This window comes from Pristis pectinata, chromosome 5 (genome assembly GCF_009764475.1).
Source record: "Pristis pectinata isolate sPriPec2 chromosome 5, sPriPec2.1.pri, whole genome shotgun sequence".
Lineage (NCBI taxonomy): Eukaryota > Metazoa > Chordata > Chondrichthyes > Rhinopristiformes > Pristidae > Pristis > Pristis pectinata.
Genome location: NC_067409.1, coordinates 38,501,343 through 38,518,942, shown reverse-complemented (window position 1 = coordinate 38,518,942; position 17,600 = coordinate 38,501,343).

Below are 17,600 nucleotides of genomic sequence, written 5' to 3'. Positions count from 1 at the left end.
CCTGTATACCAGATATTTGCTTGAAAGGGTCCAGTCTCTTCAAGATTATTAAGGCTGATGGGTGAGAGAAATCTAAAGGTGATAGCAGTCAAGAGGCCAAGTGTCCTACAAAGCATTGTTTAACTGGAGCTCAAGTTCAGCCTCTTTACCATTGAAACACTTCCTTGCCCTGATTATTTTGCAGTTCTTTCTGTGATCTGCAAATTTGCTCCTTCCCACTATCTGGAATATTGACAGTAGACCCTCTCCTTCCAGTCCTCCTTGGGTCCCCCCACTTTTGTCCCCTTTCCCATATTCCCCCAGCCCCTAATCACCCAATTTCATCCCCTCCCCCCTCCTCCCTCCTTAACCTTGTAGGCACATATTTCACCCACCAGTTCTCCCCCCTCTCCCCCATCTAGTTCTGGTTCCATCTGCCTTTCACCTCTCCCTTGATGGTTCCCATTATCACCTTCCTTAGTTATCAGATTCCAGCGTTGGTAGAATTTGTGTACCCACTTATCACCCTCCTAGCTATCTCCACCTTCACCGTCCCCTCCCCTCCTCCTGTCTCCACCTGTCTCTTTTTTTTGACTGCCTCCATCTATCATCCACCTGCCCCTGTCTCCCAATTCCACCCCTCTCCCTTGTCTACCCTGGCTTGATCTGCCCGTCATCCTTCACCTCCCTTGGTCCACCAATCACCTCTTGCTCCCGTCTGTCTGTCTGTCAATCAGCTCTGGCTATCTCACCTCTCCACTCTTAGTCCCGATGCAGGGTCTCAACCCAAACTGTCGACAATTCCCTTCCCCACACTGACTTTGCTTGACCCGCTGAGTTGCCCCAGCAGATTGTTTATTGCAACAACATCAGATATTTGATCAAATAGATCTGTGGAATTATACTATTCAAGTGAAGTCAAGTTATTCTAATTAGTGTAAGTATTAAGAAATAATGCTAGACACAGAGTACATACTTACCTACAGTTACAAAGGGTACGGGAAGTGATGAATGCCTGAGAACACTGGAGAGCTAGGATGTGTAATCTTTACTCCATCTGTGCACACTGTGCAATTCTGGCAATCCACTTGGATGAAATGCAAAGCAAATAGTATCAGGATAACGTAATGATAAAAAGAGAATAAAATTATGCATAGATAAGATACAAACGATGAAGTGAAAAAATGAAGCTGTTTCTCTGGAGTTTAATGAATTATGCCAGATTTATGAACTCTGAACTGAGGATGCCTCATTAATTTATACAGACTGCTCTCTGGTCAACATGTATACTACATAATACAATCTAACTGGAATCAGCTGCACTCAGCCTTGCCCTGAAATGCACTTTTACAATGAAGCAACTGGTTCAGGAAGGCAATTTTTTTAAACTACCTCCTTTCAGTTTTTCATGGTATTCTGCTATCAAAATTTGAGGTAATTGCATGTTATTTATTTTAGAAATGCCTTCTTTTTAACACCTATTATACATAAAACAAAAGGACAAATGGTACTTTTGTAACAATTCTTCCAAGTTATTAAGGAAAGTATGTTATTCGTGGAGCTTATGATGCTTTGCATTTTCTCAGTAAAGTTGTTTTCTCAGTATACTTCTAACTAAAAGAAACTAAAGTAAATGATTTTATGTGTCCATAGGAAAAGCCTTTTTAATGGGGATGTTAACCCAAAGCCTGTTAAAGCATTGGACAAAGCAATCTTGTGATGAACTTTTTCCAAGTTCATGTCACTCGGTTTAATTTTCCTATTTTACTATCTCTATTTTCTTGGGAATTTCCCTCAAAATTTTCTGGCTCAAAACTTGGATTGGTGGAGCCAGAATTATTTTACTTTTCCTGATGCCTCGTTCTTTGTAAGACGCAGCTTGTGTGAGTTCAAATCACAAGCTAATTCATGGTGTGGCAAGCAGAAAAAATGAATGCTTAGAGAGGCCATAATATCTTTCATGCCAAAACTAATCAGAACCTAAAGTCGAAAAATAATTCTGGAAGTACATAATAGGTATCTGGAAAAAAGACAAAGACCAGGGCAAAGGATGTACCATATGAATGATAGAGAAATGGAGAGCTATGTGGGAGGGAAGGGTTAGATAGATATTAGAGCAGGATAAAATGTTGGCACAACATCGTGGGCCAAAGGGCCTGTACTGTGCTGTAATGTTCTATATTCAGTGCAGATGTTTCCAGCTAGATCATGTTATGTGGTGTAATAATACATAATTCTTGGTCCAACATCCACTCTTGACCTCTCTATCTTTGGCCTATGTTGTTCCTATGAAGCTCAAAGTAATCTGGAATAGCGGCAATTCAAGTCTGGCACATTACAGCCTTCAGAAGAGCACAATGGGTGGCTCAGTGGCACAGTGGGTAGTGCGGTTGTCTCACACAATAGCTAGCTTTTAGAGGGCAGGTGTCAACAAAAAGATCATTGTGTTTGGAGATATATTTTTGGCATCATGTTGTTGCTAATGAATTTATAATATTCAATCTTCTGCTTTTTCATTTATAATTGTCAGAATGCCAGGCTATGAAAATAAGGACTTTGTCTGCATGATTGAATTGGGCTGCTGGAACAACCCATGCTCTACATATTTGCAATGGAAAAAGAGAGAATATACAGATCAAAACTTTGTAACAGCATCATGTAAACGATGACACTGAATTATATGAAATGTATTCTCATTTTCATTTTTGTGGTGATCAGTCAGAGAAGATTGTCTGCACTGGATGGAACCTAACCGAGTTTCATACACATTAATTGCAAATAAAAATACTGACATTCCACCTTCATAAACCACGAGGAGGAACTTTGTACACTTAAGCTTTCACTGAAGAGCTATTTCACAATCATGTACTTTTGGTGGAAACAAGGAGTGTTACTCAGCAGGCCATGGATGTGGCAAGAAGTGCTCATAGCAGGCAATATTTCCCTTTGTAAGAGCTGGATCATTGACAGCTTACAGAAAAAAATAGCTTATTGCACAGTAATCATGGAATAGAATAGTTACAGCATTGAAGAAACCCATTCAGTCCATATTCTCAGTGCCAGCTCTCTATCAGAGCAACTCCCTAGTTCCACCCAATGGCCCTTTCTCTCCAGCCTTCCAAATTTTTCTCTGCGATATACTTATCCACTTCCTTCTTGAAGGATACAGTGGAATCTGTCTCCACCACACCTGCAGGTAGTGCATTCCAAATTCCAAGCACACTCTGCAATGTCACTCTTAACTCTCTCCCTTTTTATTTTATGCCTGTCCATCAAACACTCCAAACCCTCCAATGGTCTCCCACTATCTGTCCAGACCCCTCAAAATTTTACTTGCTTCTATCAAATGCCCCCCCAGCCTTCTCTTCTCCAAAGAAAACAGTTCAAGCTTCTCTATTCTATGTTTATAACTGCAGTCCCTCTTCCCAGGAACCATTCTCATAAATCTCTTCTGAACCTTTCTAATGCCTTCACATCCTTCCTATAATGTGGTGACCAGAAATGAACAGAATACTCCAGTTGAGGCCAGACCAGTGTATTGTAAAGATTCAGCAAGGCTTCCCTGCTTTTATACTCTGCCCCTTTTGATAAAGCCCAGAATTGTGTACGTCTTATTAACCAATTTTTCAAACTACCTTGCCACCTTCAATGATTTGTACACCCATATCCTCAGGTCCCTTGACTCCTGCACCTCCGTTAGAATGGTTTCCTTTATTCTTTATTGCTTCTTCTCACCTTTCCTACCAAAATGCACCATTTAACATGTCTCTGTGTTAAACTTCATCTGCCATGTGTCTGCTCATTCCACCAGTATGTTTACATCCTGTTGCAATCTATCACTATCATCTCTGCAGTTAACAATTGAGCCAAGTTTCATGTCATTTGCAAACTAATATTTGTTGGTGCCTTGTAGAATTCACCCAGCAGTGCAATGCTCCCTTTTCAGTTTCCTAACTTGAACTAAATAGATTCTGTTTTTGTTCCTCTTTCACCCAGCAGTGCAATGCTCCCTTTTCAGTTTCCTAACTTGAACTAAATAGATTCTGTTTTTGTTCCTCTGCACCACCCTCTCTCTCCAGCACGATAATATTCTCTTGAATTAATAATTTCAGTTTCCCACTCCTCTGCCAAACTAGGTTAACCCCTTCCCAACAGCACGAGCAAACTCCCCAGTGAGGATATTTGTCCCATCTCTGTGCAATCCATCTGGCTTGTAGAGGTCTCATCTCCCCATTAAGTAGTCCCAATTCCTCAGGAATCTAGAGCCTTCTTTCTTACTCTATCTCTCCTACCACACAGGCATCTGCTTTATCTTCCTATTTCTGCTCTCACCAACACATAGCAGTAGTAGTGTTCGGAGCTTACTGCCTTTGAGTTCCTGCTTTTTAAACTCTTTCCTAATTTTGTAAACTGCTTGCAGGACCTCATTCCTCTTTCTATCTATATCACTGATACTGATATAACCACTGGCTATTTGCCCTCCTGCTTCAAGTGACCCTGGCACCAGTGAGGCAATGTAACATCCTGGAGTCACAGTTGCAACCACAGAAACAGCTGTCCATCCCCTATTGAATACCCCATCACTATTGCTTTTTCACTTTTCTTCCTCCCTTCTGTACAGTTGGGCCACACATCTGAGGGGGATTTTTTTCACCCAGGGAATGATGAGGATCTTGAGTGCACTGCCGGATAGAATGGTCAAAGCATAATCGCTGACAGCATTTAGGAAGTGCCTAGATGAGTGCTTGCATTACCCAGGGATTGAAGGCTATGGGCCAAGTGCTAGAAGATGGGATAAATACAGATGGGTGCCCATTGGTTGGCATGTATGTGGTGGACCAAATACCCTGTTTCCATGCTTTAGGGATTTAATAGGAACCTGAGGGGCAACTTTTTCTCCCAGAGAGTGGTCTATATATGGAATGAGCTGCCAGAGGAAGTGGTTGAGGCAGGTACATTAACAACATTTAAAAGGCACGGGACAGGTAGTGAATAGGAAAGGTTTAGAGGGATATGGGCCAAACATGGGTGAATGGGACTAGCTTAGACGGGAATCTTGGTCAGCATGGACCATTTGGGATGAAGGGCCTGTTTCCATGCTGTATGACTCTTGGTGCCATGATTCTGGCTCTGACTACACTCCCTTGAGAAGCCATCAGTCACACCAGAATCCAGAAGGGAAAAAGTGTTTGTGTGAGAGAGATGGACTCGGGGGGAACCACCTGTATTATCGGCCTGCCCGCCCCAGTCTACATAATGGCCACTCATTTCATCACACACTTATGCTGCAGTGTGACCAGCCCCTCCAAATGTACTATTCATAAAGTCCTCTGCCTCACAGATGCTTCAGGGTGACTCCAGCCTCTGCTCCAGCTCCAAAACCGGGAGTTCCAGCTGCTACATCTGGAGACAATTCCTGTCCTTGTTGTTGTCTAGCTTGCTGGGAGCGTCTACCCACATGGCACAGGATGCACATTCCACTCAGCTGGACTGCTCTGCCATTCCTTAATTTTACAGCTTGTAATTTATAAAGCAGAAATCATACAGTAGAAAATACAGTTTCAGGTTCTCTGTTCCCTCTGTGTTTACACTCTCAACGAAGTACTTGACATATATATAAAATTCACAAACTGAAATGTGAATCATGATACATTTTGGGAAGAAAGGAAAGGCTCAATAGTTTAAATGGTGCAGTTCTAAACTGTTGTATATTTGCATCAATCTATGTAAGTGACAGGGCAGGTTGAAAAAGTGGTTAATGAGGGATATTGATCCAGCGCTTCTCAAATAAAAGCATGGAGCACACAACAAGAAGGTCCTATTGAACCTTTATAAAAATTGGTCAGGCCACAATTGGCATCCAACTCTGACCTCTATCCCTGCATTGTGTGTAAGTATGTGAAGGTCTTTGAGAATGTGCAAAACAGATTTACTTGAATGGTTCCAGAGATGAGCGACTTCAGTGACTAAAGAAACTAAAGCTGTTCTTCTGACAACAGTGAAGGTTGAGAGATAAATACAGGTTGAGAGTTGTTCTCATTGGCAAGGACTATTTAAAATGATTGGTGAAACGTCCAGGAGTAAAGTGAAGGAAATCTCTTTTAATGGTAAATAAAAGTACAGAAAATGCTAGAAACAGCAGGAGAAGCAGCATTTATGTAAAGAGAAACAGAGTTAATGTTTCAGGTTGAAGACCCTTCATCAAAACTGGAATAAGAAAAAACAAGTTAGTTTTAAGTTGCAGGGAGGGTAAGGGAGGGAACAACAGGACAAAAGTAATATCTCTGATTAAGTGAGTCCAGGGTTGCCATGGTGAGATACTGTTTATATAGTCTTTAGGTTGATAGATTAATGAGGGAAGTTAGAGAGAGAGAGAGAAAAATCAAACAGAGAGACATGTAAAATCTGTGAAAAGGTTGGAACAGAGAACTGGAACCAAAAGGAGGATGTTGGAAATGGCAAACAGATCAGGCAGTGTCCATGAAGAGAGAAAACCTGAGTTTTCTTTAGTGAGTTTCTTTAGTTTTCTTCACTGTGTCTACTTTATTGACATTTAATCATAAGGCGATGGTCCATCCCCTCTCTCCTGTGTCAGCATTCTGAAGGGACCATTCTCCTTGTGACTCCCTGGTCCAGTCTTCCATCTCCACCAGATGCTTCCTTCTCCTGGCACTTTCCCATGCAACTGCAGGAGACGCAACTTTTACCTCATCCCTTCGTACAACCCAGGAATCCAAACTGTCCTTTCCAATGAAGCAGCAATTCACTAGCGCTTCTTCCAAGTCAGTGTACTGCATTCACAGTGTGGTCTCCACTACAATGGAGGAACTAAACTCAGGGTGGGTAACCACTTTGCAGAACACCTGTGTTCAGTCTACACAGGCGATCCTGATCTTCCCGCTGCCTATCACTTTAATTCTCCATCCCACTCTCACTCTGCCCTTTGGGTCCGTGGCCTCCTGTGCTGTTTCAACGAAGCCCAATGTAAGCTTGAGGAACAGCACCTCATCTTCTATCTGGGCATGTTGCAGCCTTTAGGACTTAATATCAAGTTCAACAATTTAGGTAACACACTTTCGAGGTCTGTATCGGAATGGGACATTTCTGCTGTAAGGTTATCCATGTGTAATATTGACTCAATTTTTCCCTCTCCCCAGACACTGCCTGATGTCATGAACATTCTCCATTTAGGTTTTAGTTCACTGCAACAGCATGATGTGAATTTCACAACCTTCATGTGTCCTTTTATTTAATGTTTCTCTTACATCATTAATATATCAATCAGCCGGCTTCATAAACAGGTTTTTCACTATGGCAACCCTGGACTCTGTCTAACTATTCACTTTGTCCTATCTATCCTGTGCTCTCCACCACCCCCCATCCCCGCCCATCCCCTTCCTCCCACCATCTATGCAACGTTAAACTAACTTGTTATGTCAGTGTTCTAGTCCTGATGAAGGGGCTTTGACCTGACACATTAATCTGTCTCTCTTTCTGCAGATGCTTCTTGTCTAAGTATTTCCACCATTTTCTGTTTTTATTGTTGATTTCCAGCACTTGCAGTTCTTTGATTTTCAACTGCAAGATAAGTAATTGTGATTTGGATTGAATGCCTGAATGTATGGCAAATGCAGATTCATTTGTGACTTTCATAAAGAAACTGGACAAATAGCAGAAGCAAAAAAAAAATGTAGGGCTATTGGAAAAGCAAGTGGTTGATCGATTGGCTGAGGTTAGCAGAAGGGAAGGAACAGGTTAGAATAGGCAGGTAACTGCATTCCTTTTAAACTTTGTTTATTTCTGCTAAGTACGGTATTCTAATAAATAAAGACTTGGCAAGACACTATTGACCAGCAAAAAAGCAAATCTTTTGCCATGTGGGTACTTGGGATCCTCTCCATGTCCTGATACATGGTGTGTTTTCAGTTGGAGGTGTTTGAGCTCCTGGGTTTGGAGCTTGACCTTGAGCAACAATTGATGTCACTTCAGCCCATGCAGAGACTGAGTTTTTCAATGGATAGCACTTTTCGGAATGTACTCACCTTTCAGCTCAATAGAGCACAAGCCAAGAAGGACTAAACGACTGCCAGATAAACAAAAAAAAAGAGTCCATATTGATCCTAAGGACATAAGAAGGATGAATACAGTGCCAAAGGAAGATTTTAAGAAATTCTGAAAGAAATGTAACAAAGAACCTGAAAAGTGAGTAAGTGTTCTTCTGGAAAAAGGTGCAAATTGTTCTTCTGGTGAAAGTACTCCCAGTGCTGTAGGGGAGAGAGTTCCAGGATTTAGACCCAGTGACGTTGAAGGATCAGTGATGCATTTCTGACAGGATGGTATGCTTTTTTAAAGTGGATCTGCAGATGTTTGTGTCCCCATGCACCTGTTGTCCATGTCCTTCTTGGTGGTAGAGATCATGGATTTACAAGGTACTGTTGGAATAGTCCAGGCAAGCAACTGCTGTGAATTTTATCACTGATAAACACAGAAGGCACTGTGGAGAGTACGAATATTTAGTGCAGTGGATGGTATACTAATTAGGTGGATGAATTTGTCTTGGATGGTATCAAACTTTTGGAACTGCTTTCATCCAGGCAAGTGGACAGTATTCCATCATGTTCCTGATTTGTACCTAATAAATGGTGAAAAGACTTTGGCGTGTCAGGAGGAGTCACTTGCTGCAGGATATCCAAGGTCTAACCTGCTCTTATAGCCACAGTATCTGTACGGCTTGCCCAGTTAAGTTTCTAATTAATGGTGACACCTGGCTTGTTGATAGTGTGGGACTCAGTGACGCTACCATCACTGAATGTGAAGAGTAGGTGGTCAGACTCTTTTTTTGTTGCAGACAGTCATTGCCTTGCTCTTTATTGGTGAGAAGGTTACTTGCCATTTGTCTAGTGATTTCTTGCAGTTGGAACAATTGATCCTCAATAACAACCAACTTCCTTTGTGTGAGGCATGACTCCAACTTCTGGGGTGTTTTTCCACTGATGTCCATGTCTTCAGTTTTGCCAGAGCTGCTTAATACTGCACCCAGTCAGGTGCTTCCTTGTGTAGACATTCTGACTTCACCTCTGGAACCCAGTTCTTTGGTCCATTTCTTGAAGTCTGGAGTGAAGTGGTCCTGGCTAAAAAACCCAAACTATCATTGGTGATTGGTGCTCTTGCCAGTAAAAGTACACACAATTTTTTTTGTGGATTTTATTCCATGACATTGGCAGGCAGGGAGAATCATGTTCCTATTATACTGGCAACAGCATGTTGCCAATAATAGGACTGAATAGGTGCTGATCTTCCAGTTTCCCAACATCAAAATTGATTGGGATAACAATAAGAATACAATGAAAAACTGAAATGTGTATCACTGCCTTGTGAAAAGCAAACACAAGATAAAAAGGGAAAATACTGGAAACATGAGTCCACATCTCTGGAGAGAACAGATAGGACAATATTTCACTATTGCGCAAGTATTTTTCAGCCGCAAGGTAAACAATTCCTACTATTTCCAATTTTTCTACAAAAACAGAAAAGGCTAGAAATATTCAGCATGTCAGGCAGCATCTATGGAGACAGAAACACCATTATCATTTGTGTTTATTGACCTTTTCAATTTCTTTTGTTGTTTCTGGCTTCTGGCATTTGTAGCACTTTTGCTTTCCACTAACAATCCCCGCTGCATAAGTTCTTCGCAGTACTGAAAGCTAAACGAAGGCTTGGATCGTGGGTTTTAGAAGTTCACATTCATTTCCAGTCAATAGACATATAATTTGGTTCTAAGATCTCCTGATCTTTGTGATAAAAGAGTAAACATCAAGTTCCAAATTGCTTAGCTAACTAAAATGCTTTCTTGAAGTCTTTTGGAAATATATTCAAAATATTTGGAATGAATAAATTGCAGAGTATTATAAAGTAATGAAAATTAAAATTCAGTATTGTGGGATTGAGTATCAGGCTATTATCCTGCTCCACCCATTTCTCCTTTGTGTTTACATATATATATATATATCCAAATTCCTTGACCACTCCTTAACTGCAAAAAGAAAGGTGTCTTCAATAGTATTGGCTCACCAGCAAAATTTAGTCAGTAGTGTATGAGAGAAGATCTGCCAGCAGGACAGATATTCATTGTGAGATCTTTGCCATATGTAATGAGCTGTGCTGAGTTTGCCACAAAGAAAAGATTGTAATAAGACATGGCATGATGCTCCTGCCTTTATTAATCAGTATGGCATTTTCGGGCAGAAGTGTTGCATTTCATAGAATTACCTTATTTCCTTAACTCATCACTGTCTGATAAATGTGCTGCCAACTATGTGTCGTCCACAACTGCCCACTTTTGGTTTTACACATTTTTCAATGTCTTTTTTAAACTTATCTCTTAGTTCCATAAGTAAATATTAATGTCTAAATTTATGCTTGACCCAGATCCTGTTCCAACAGCTGGGCTTTATGTAGTCAGCTGCTCATCCATCTTGGGCATTAAGCAGCAACCAGCTCATGGGGCAGGATAAAGATGAAGGATCCTCCTGTTCCTTCAGTATTTTGTTTTCACTATGCTTTAGTTGCTTCACTGGTTTCCTATCTGCTTTGCCTGATAACATAACCACCACAGTCTCCTTTATCTGCAGCAGGTTAAATTGCTTTGTGGTTTCCTGTACTTCATGAGATGTCTCTGTTGTCAAGGACTCTGCCTTCTGCCAGTGGAACCCCCCCCCTCTTCCAAAGCCAGTGGTCTTAAACTTGGGACTTTGTGGCAACAGAACATTTCAACAGATATCCCAGTCCCTCCTGGTGAAATAGGGAGAGTTAAAATTCCTATGAAATTTGCAATGATTATGGATATTATTCAATGGTGGAAATCAGCTTCTCTTATAGAATTTTCAATAAATATTTCCAGGAGTGTAATTGGATCATTTGGCACTAATGAGTGTTGGATGAGAGGGAACCAATTTTTAATTATACACCGTGGCCCCTGTGTAAAGGGGCTGTATATTTCAATGATGATTTTATTTTAAAATTATCATATATATATAAAACATATATAGTTATAACATATATGTTATAGATATGATTCCAAAAAATTCATAGTAAAAATGCTGAGTTTATCTTTATTCATTAGATCAACCGGATCATTTCAAAATTTACCTTAGCGATAACTTTTCCCTTCAAAAGGGCAGAATCATCCCTCTTTACAGATGATATAAGAGCTATTTGGTAGCAAATGACCAGTGCAAGAGATCATTCTTCATTCAAATAGAACAATATAGAACAAACATATAACAGTAAAACAAAGGAACAGGCCCTTTAGCTCACCGTCTGCACCAACTATGCTGCCAACCTAACTAATCCCATCTGCCTGCATATGGTCTGTATCCCCCTATTCCCTCCCTGTTCATTTGCCTGACTAAATGCCTCTTAAACATTGTTGTCGTGTTTGCTTCCACCGCATCCCCTAGCAGCATGTTCCAGGCACCTATCAATCTTTGTGTAAAAAAATCTTGCCTGGCAAATCTCTGTTAAACTTTTCCCCTCTCACCTTAAACATATGCCCTCTAGTACTTGGCATTTGCATCCTGGGAAAAAGACTCTGAATATCTACCCTGTGAATCATATCATTTTGATTGTCCCTCAGCCTCCAACGCTCCAGAGAAAACAATCCAAGTTTGTCCAACCTCTCCTTATAGCTAATACTCTCCAATCCAGGCAACATCCTGGTGAAGCTCTTCTGCACCCTCTCCAAAGCCTCCACATCCTTCCTGTAATGCGGTGACCAGAACTGCACCCAATACTCTAAATGTGGCTGAACCAAAGTTTTATACAATTGCAACAAGACTTGCTAACTTTTATACTCAGTGCCTCAACTGATGAAGGCAAGTCTGCCATATGCTTTTTTACCACCCTATCCACTTGAGTTGCAACTTTTGGGAACCCCAAGTTCCCTCTGTACATCAATGCTCCTATGGGTCCTGCCATTTACTGCATTCTTTCTTCTGGCATTTAACCTCCCAAAATGCACCACCTCACACTTGTCCAGATTCACATCTATCTGCCATTTCTCTACTCAACTTTACAACTGATCTATATCCTGTTGGTATTTTTTGACATCTTTCTCTCTATCCACAACTCCACCAATTTCTGTGTCGCCTGCAAACTTATCAATCAGACCACCTATATTTTCCTCCAAGTCATAGCACAAACAACAGAGGTCCCAACACTGATCATTGGGGAACACCACTGGTCACAGACCTCTAGTCAGAATAACACCCCTCCACCACTACCCTTGGTCTTGTATTACCAAGCCATTTTCTCAAAATGCTCTTCTACTGAAACTTCAATAACCTGGCCAGGATCTTTCCCCAGTATAAGGCCTAGTACAGCCCCTTCCCCAGTTGGACTATCTACATATCGTTTCAGGAAGCCCTCCCAGATGCACCTGCCCCCATCTAATTCTTAGTATTAAGGGAGTCCCAGTCAATATTGAGGAAATTAAAATCACCCGCTACAACTATCCTGTTGGTTTTATACCTTTTCATACTCATTAACAACAGTTTTGACAAGTTTTAAATATTTGTTATCATTTTTAAATGTTATTTTTAATAAAGTTTAATTATTTATATTTTTCAACTGCTCCTCGTCGTGAGCTACAGTGAAAAGCCATCTGACAGCATGGACAGTGACCAACTGACGGACTCCCCCCTTCAGTCTTGTCCCTGAACAGGACTTAGTTCCCACCAGCTGCGGCTTAGTAATGCTTGTGGCCCATTGTGCCTTGCAGAAGGGGTGAGGCGATGAAGACAACAGTCTGTTCGAAGTCATGCGATCACAAAAATTTACTGTGGGCTTGGAGATGGTATAGGTGCCCAACTGTCTGATCCAGCCCTGCGCGTTTGCATAAATGTCAGAAAACCACACTCTTTGTACAAACGCCAGAGAATGTTAAAAGTGCTTGTCAACACTATCTAATAAAGTTTTGGAAGTCCTTGTAATTTTCCCTGTATTGTGTTTTCCAAGTAAATTATTGAAGGTTTAGCTTCTGTTTTCTCAGGTTTCTTTTGACAACCTAGAATTTCACTCATATTTATTAGCTATTGTCCTTGAGCTGGTTTCACTACCCTATCCTATTGATAGTTGGTCATGAACTTATCTGGTATTCTCCTTCTGTCGTTCCTCTTCCAGCTCCTCCAGCACCAACACCCTAATACAGGAATTTCTGATCTGCTGAACCCTGCTTTCTGCAACCTCAGTTACAAATATCACATAGAGTGGGTTGTTCTGTGGGTTTGCTACCTAGGCCCATCAACTGGTCAAGATCAAAACTTCCACCTTTACTTATTAGTTCTTGTTTTCTTTGGACCCAGATGTTTGCAGTTATAACTTAGTACATCTTCAAGTGTTGGACATACTGTCTTCCCTTTATCTGTGTGTGTGTGTGTGTGTGCGTGTGCATGCGCATGCGCGCGCGCGCGTTTATACTGTTATCCTCCTGGGCAACAGAGTCATGTGGTGTAGCTGGTCCTCAAGCAAGGTAATTAACAATTGCACAGACATTCAACCTACCAGCACGTCTTGAGGTCACAATGCATAAACAGTAAGTATGCTATTTTGTAAATAAACCTCAACCACTTTGGATAAATACCTGCTGTTGGTCAATGCATTTGGAAGACATTACAATAAACTTATGAACATTCTGTCGGAGTGGGTAGTTTATCAAAACTGCAGGAACTGTTTGCAGACAGCAGAGTGGTAAGATTGGACATGCTTCTGAGGGAAGTGGTGGGGATCTCTTGTAAGTTTTGTGCTCTTTTGCACTATACTGTCCTGAATTGTATCAGCAGCATCTCCCCATGTGTATGGACAATTGTGTCTCGAATTCTCTTTGTAGCTTCACATGGCATTGAATATCTATTCAGGCAATTGCAGAGATGGCACTAACTGCAGGGTCACCTCTCTCCAACTACCTCTACATCCTTTCTCTGGGTGTTAGCTGTGTGCCAAAGGGCCTTGGTCTTCTGTCCTTTATCTGTGCCAGCATTATCTCCACCAACCCTGACAATTGCAGAGCTTTGGCCAGTGCTAGATCTCCAGATGTTGCTGTATGTGCAAGTGCAGCTTGGTCTCTCTCTCTCTCTCACTCACTCACATTCACTCATGTATGCACCACATACTCCACCTCTGAGTCAACTGTTACCCATTTGGCCATTTTAGCGGTAGTCAGAAATGGGATTCTTGCTGATTTTGTGCCCTGCATTTAAAATGAAAAGATGTCATATGTGTTTGGAATCTGGAATGCACTGCCTGCAGATGCAGTGGAGGCAGGTTCCATTGTGGCCTTCAAGAGGGAAGTTGATAAACATACAATTAAGATAAATTTGCAAGGCTATGGAGAAAGGGCCAGAGGGTAGAACTAGTCAGTTGCTCTGGTAAAGTGCAGACATGATGGTTCAAATGGCTTCTTTCTGTGCTGTAACCATTTTATGATTCTAGTCAGATGCTGACTGTATCAAATAGACAAGACATTTAGCATTAACTTTTTACTAACAATATCAGAAAAATCCAAATCATTTTGTTCATTTTTCTCCTTGTCAACATCTAATGGGGAGAGTATCTTCTACTCACCCTCTCACTCTCTCCCTCTCTCCCTGCAACATGTAAATGATAAATGAAAACAGTAAAGAAAAGCCTTTTGTAGCTATTTCTGCTGTGTCTCTAGTAGCTGGTTTGCAGCAAGAGTATCAACTGATGAGGGAAATCTTATTGAAATGCAAGACATCAGTGTCCCCTTGTAATGGCTTTTTAATAAGTCTTCCAAATTAGTTAACAAGCTTTTAATGAGCAGCTTTTCCCTCACCAATCTGATTCCATCCACTTCATCAGTGAACTGAAGTGAAACACCAATGATGGAAGAGGAATTTGTGCAGCACCTGCTCTCTGATTCACTAACATCATTTTCTTAATTACCTTGAGCACCCAAACCAAAATATTTCTTTAAGTGTCAATATGCAGTCAGAATATGATAATCTCATGCACTTCTGGATAGAAATGGGAAATCACATTGAAAGACGTGCTAAAATGGAGCTAGATCTTCCTGGGACCACAGGGAAGTGATTTTCTTACAGTTCAATGAGCAAGGAGTCGTGCATGAGTTGCAGTCCTTCAGCATACTTTCATGTAATGATCACATATAATTTCATGAGCCAAGAAATGTTAACTGCATGATCTAGTACCACTAGTGGGAGGCCTTGGAGCACTGGTTTGCATTGGGAATTACTACTTCAAGTAGTGTAGCTGATTGGCTGGCCAGACTGGAAATAGGGGACCAAATATGGGAGTGGGCTCTTTGCTTCACTAATGAATGCTTGGCCATTGTAGTATTGGAGATTAACCCTCAGAAAAGGCATTGGAACTATATGAATTTCCCTAAAAGAAACAAAAGCATTTAGAGACATCTGATCCATTGGAGAAGATTCCGTGGCTATCATCAGTGGTGGATTTCCCACAAGTGGCTCAGGTAAGGACTATCCCTTTAACTTGCTCTTGAGGACATCTTTATCCTCCTGTTTAATACCATTTCCCTGGTCGTGGATAAATGTGCCACAATATTGTTGGAGCAACATGAGATGTGTTTTGCAAGCCAATTGACAACACCATTGCCTTTGTGCATATATGTACAGTGTGCATGAAGAAAAAACAATACACTGCACAGAAGTACTAACCGGCTTTTGCTACTGCTTTTATGGTTCCATCAAATTGGGCTGGGTTTGTTTTCCTAGGAGCAGAGGAGGCCATGTGGGGGGTGATAACAGTACATAGAGGGGAACATAAAGGGTAGATAGTTGGAAACTCTTCTCCATAGCAGAGGTATCTAAAACTAGAAGATGTAAGTTTAGGGTAAGAAGTAAAGAAATTTAGAGGGGATCCGAGGAAGAACTTTTTCACCTAGAGGGTGTTTGACATGTGGAACACACCATCTGAGTGGGTGGCTGAGGCAGGTACTCTCGCAACATTTAAGAAGTATCTCAACAAACACTTGAATTAATAACATAGAAGATGACAGACCAAGTGCTGATAAATGGGATTGGTATAGATAGTATTTGATGGACAGCATAGACCTGGTGGACTAAAGGTCTTTATTTATGTGCAGCATGACTCTATGACTCCATGAATTGCATAGCACATGTAAAAGATGTGCACTGCGATCAAATTTCTGGGTCTTTGAGTGGTTGGTGGTATCCAAGAAATCAGCTGGTCTCTATTGACCCTAAATCAATTCAATAATTTTTATAAAATCATTCTTGGAATTTGGGGGCTTTTGGTAAAACCAGCATTTTTTGTTAATCTTCACAGAAATTGGTGGTGAGACTTAGGCACAGTCCATGTGGTTAATGTTCTCTCATCATGTTGTTGGGTTAGATTCCAAGATTTTGATATGATCGAGCCAGTGTCAATTAATTAGACATACAGCAACTAAGCAATGGCGTTTATATAACATTCTCAAAAATGTTTTAACCTACTTTTTGAATATGGTAACATTAATAATATCTAATGGCCTAGAAAATATATCATGAAGCACGACTGTTGTTGCACCATGCTATTGACTTTAACAAAAACACAACTGTTAAGCACAATTGGTTATCAAGTATGTTGGGTGAACATCCTTAGATACCTTCTTTTGAATGTATGCTGGGCATGTGCAGTAGCATCAAATGATGTTCAATGCCTCTCATGTTACTGCATGCAAAGAGTTGTATTTTGTAGATGAAGATGAAGACAGTATAAAGACTTTCACACTTAGATTGGTCTTAACCAAAGGATTAATGTGCACTTTTGGATAATTTAAAGTAAACTTGGCTTTATCTGGCTCCCAGACAGTCGTCTGAGGTGTCTATTTTGAGGCTAAGGTGTCCTTTGGTGGTCACTCCCCCAGTGACAGCAATAGATGTACAAATAAGGATGGTGTCTGAAGAAGGGAAAATCAGAGGCAGTGATGTTTATAAGGGCCTGCTACCCTGTCCTAGATAATGGTGGTTGTGGTTTTAGGAGGCAGTGCTAAAGAAGTTTAGTAAGTTGCTGCTGTGACTAGTAGGTTGCACATAATGCAACCATGCTGAACTGGTGGTGAAGGTAGTGGAGGCTTAAGACAATGATTCTCTTTATAAATAGTGCAATTTCCAAGGTCAAAATATTTTCATTCCATTCTGATCCATACCTGGTGTAATATCTCTGGAATCATTTGAAATGTTGGCAAACTTCACAAAGATTTGAATGAACCATAGGTGCTGAAGTCCCATGAAGGCATCTGGGTGAGAAGGCAGACACTGGTTTAACTGAGAGGGCTCACATCACTAACCCTCACAGGTGTAAAACCTAAGGTTAGAAGACAGCACTTTGAGAATGAATTGCATTGTATATGTTTTTCAGGTGCTATGTGATTCAATGGAAGCACAAAACCGATAAGAAATAGCAAACGGCACCTCCAGGGTGGGATTATAGCCTGGCTCCCTTAAGATTTTACTCACCCTGTTTTCACCCCCCCCTCCCCTTTCAAGAGATAACTGCTGGGCAAATTTTGGGGTGATGTGTGATATTATGCATCCTTGATCTTCATGGTGATATTTCTA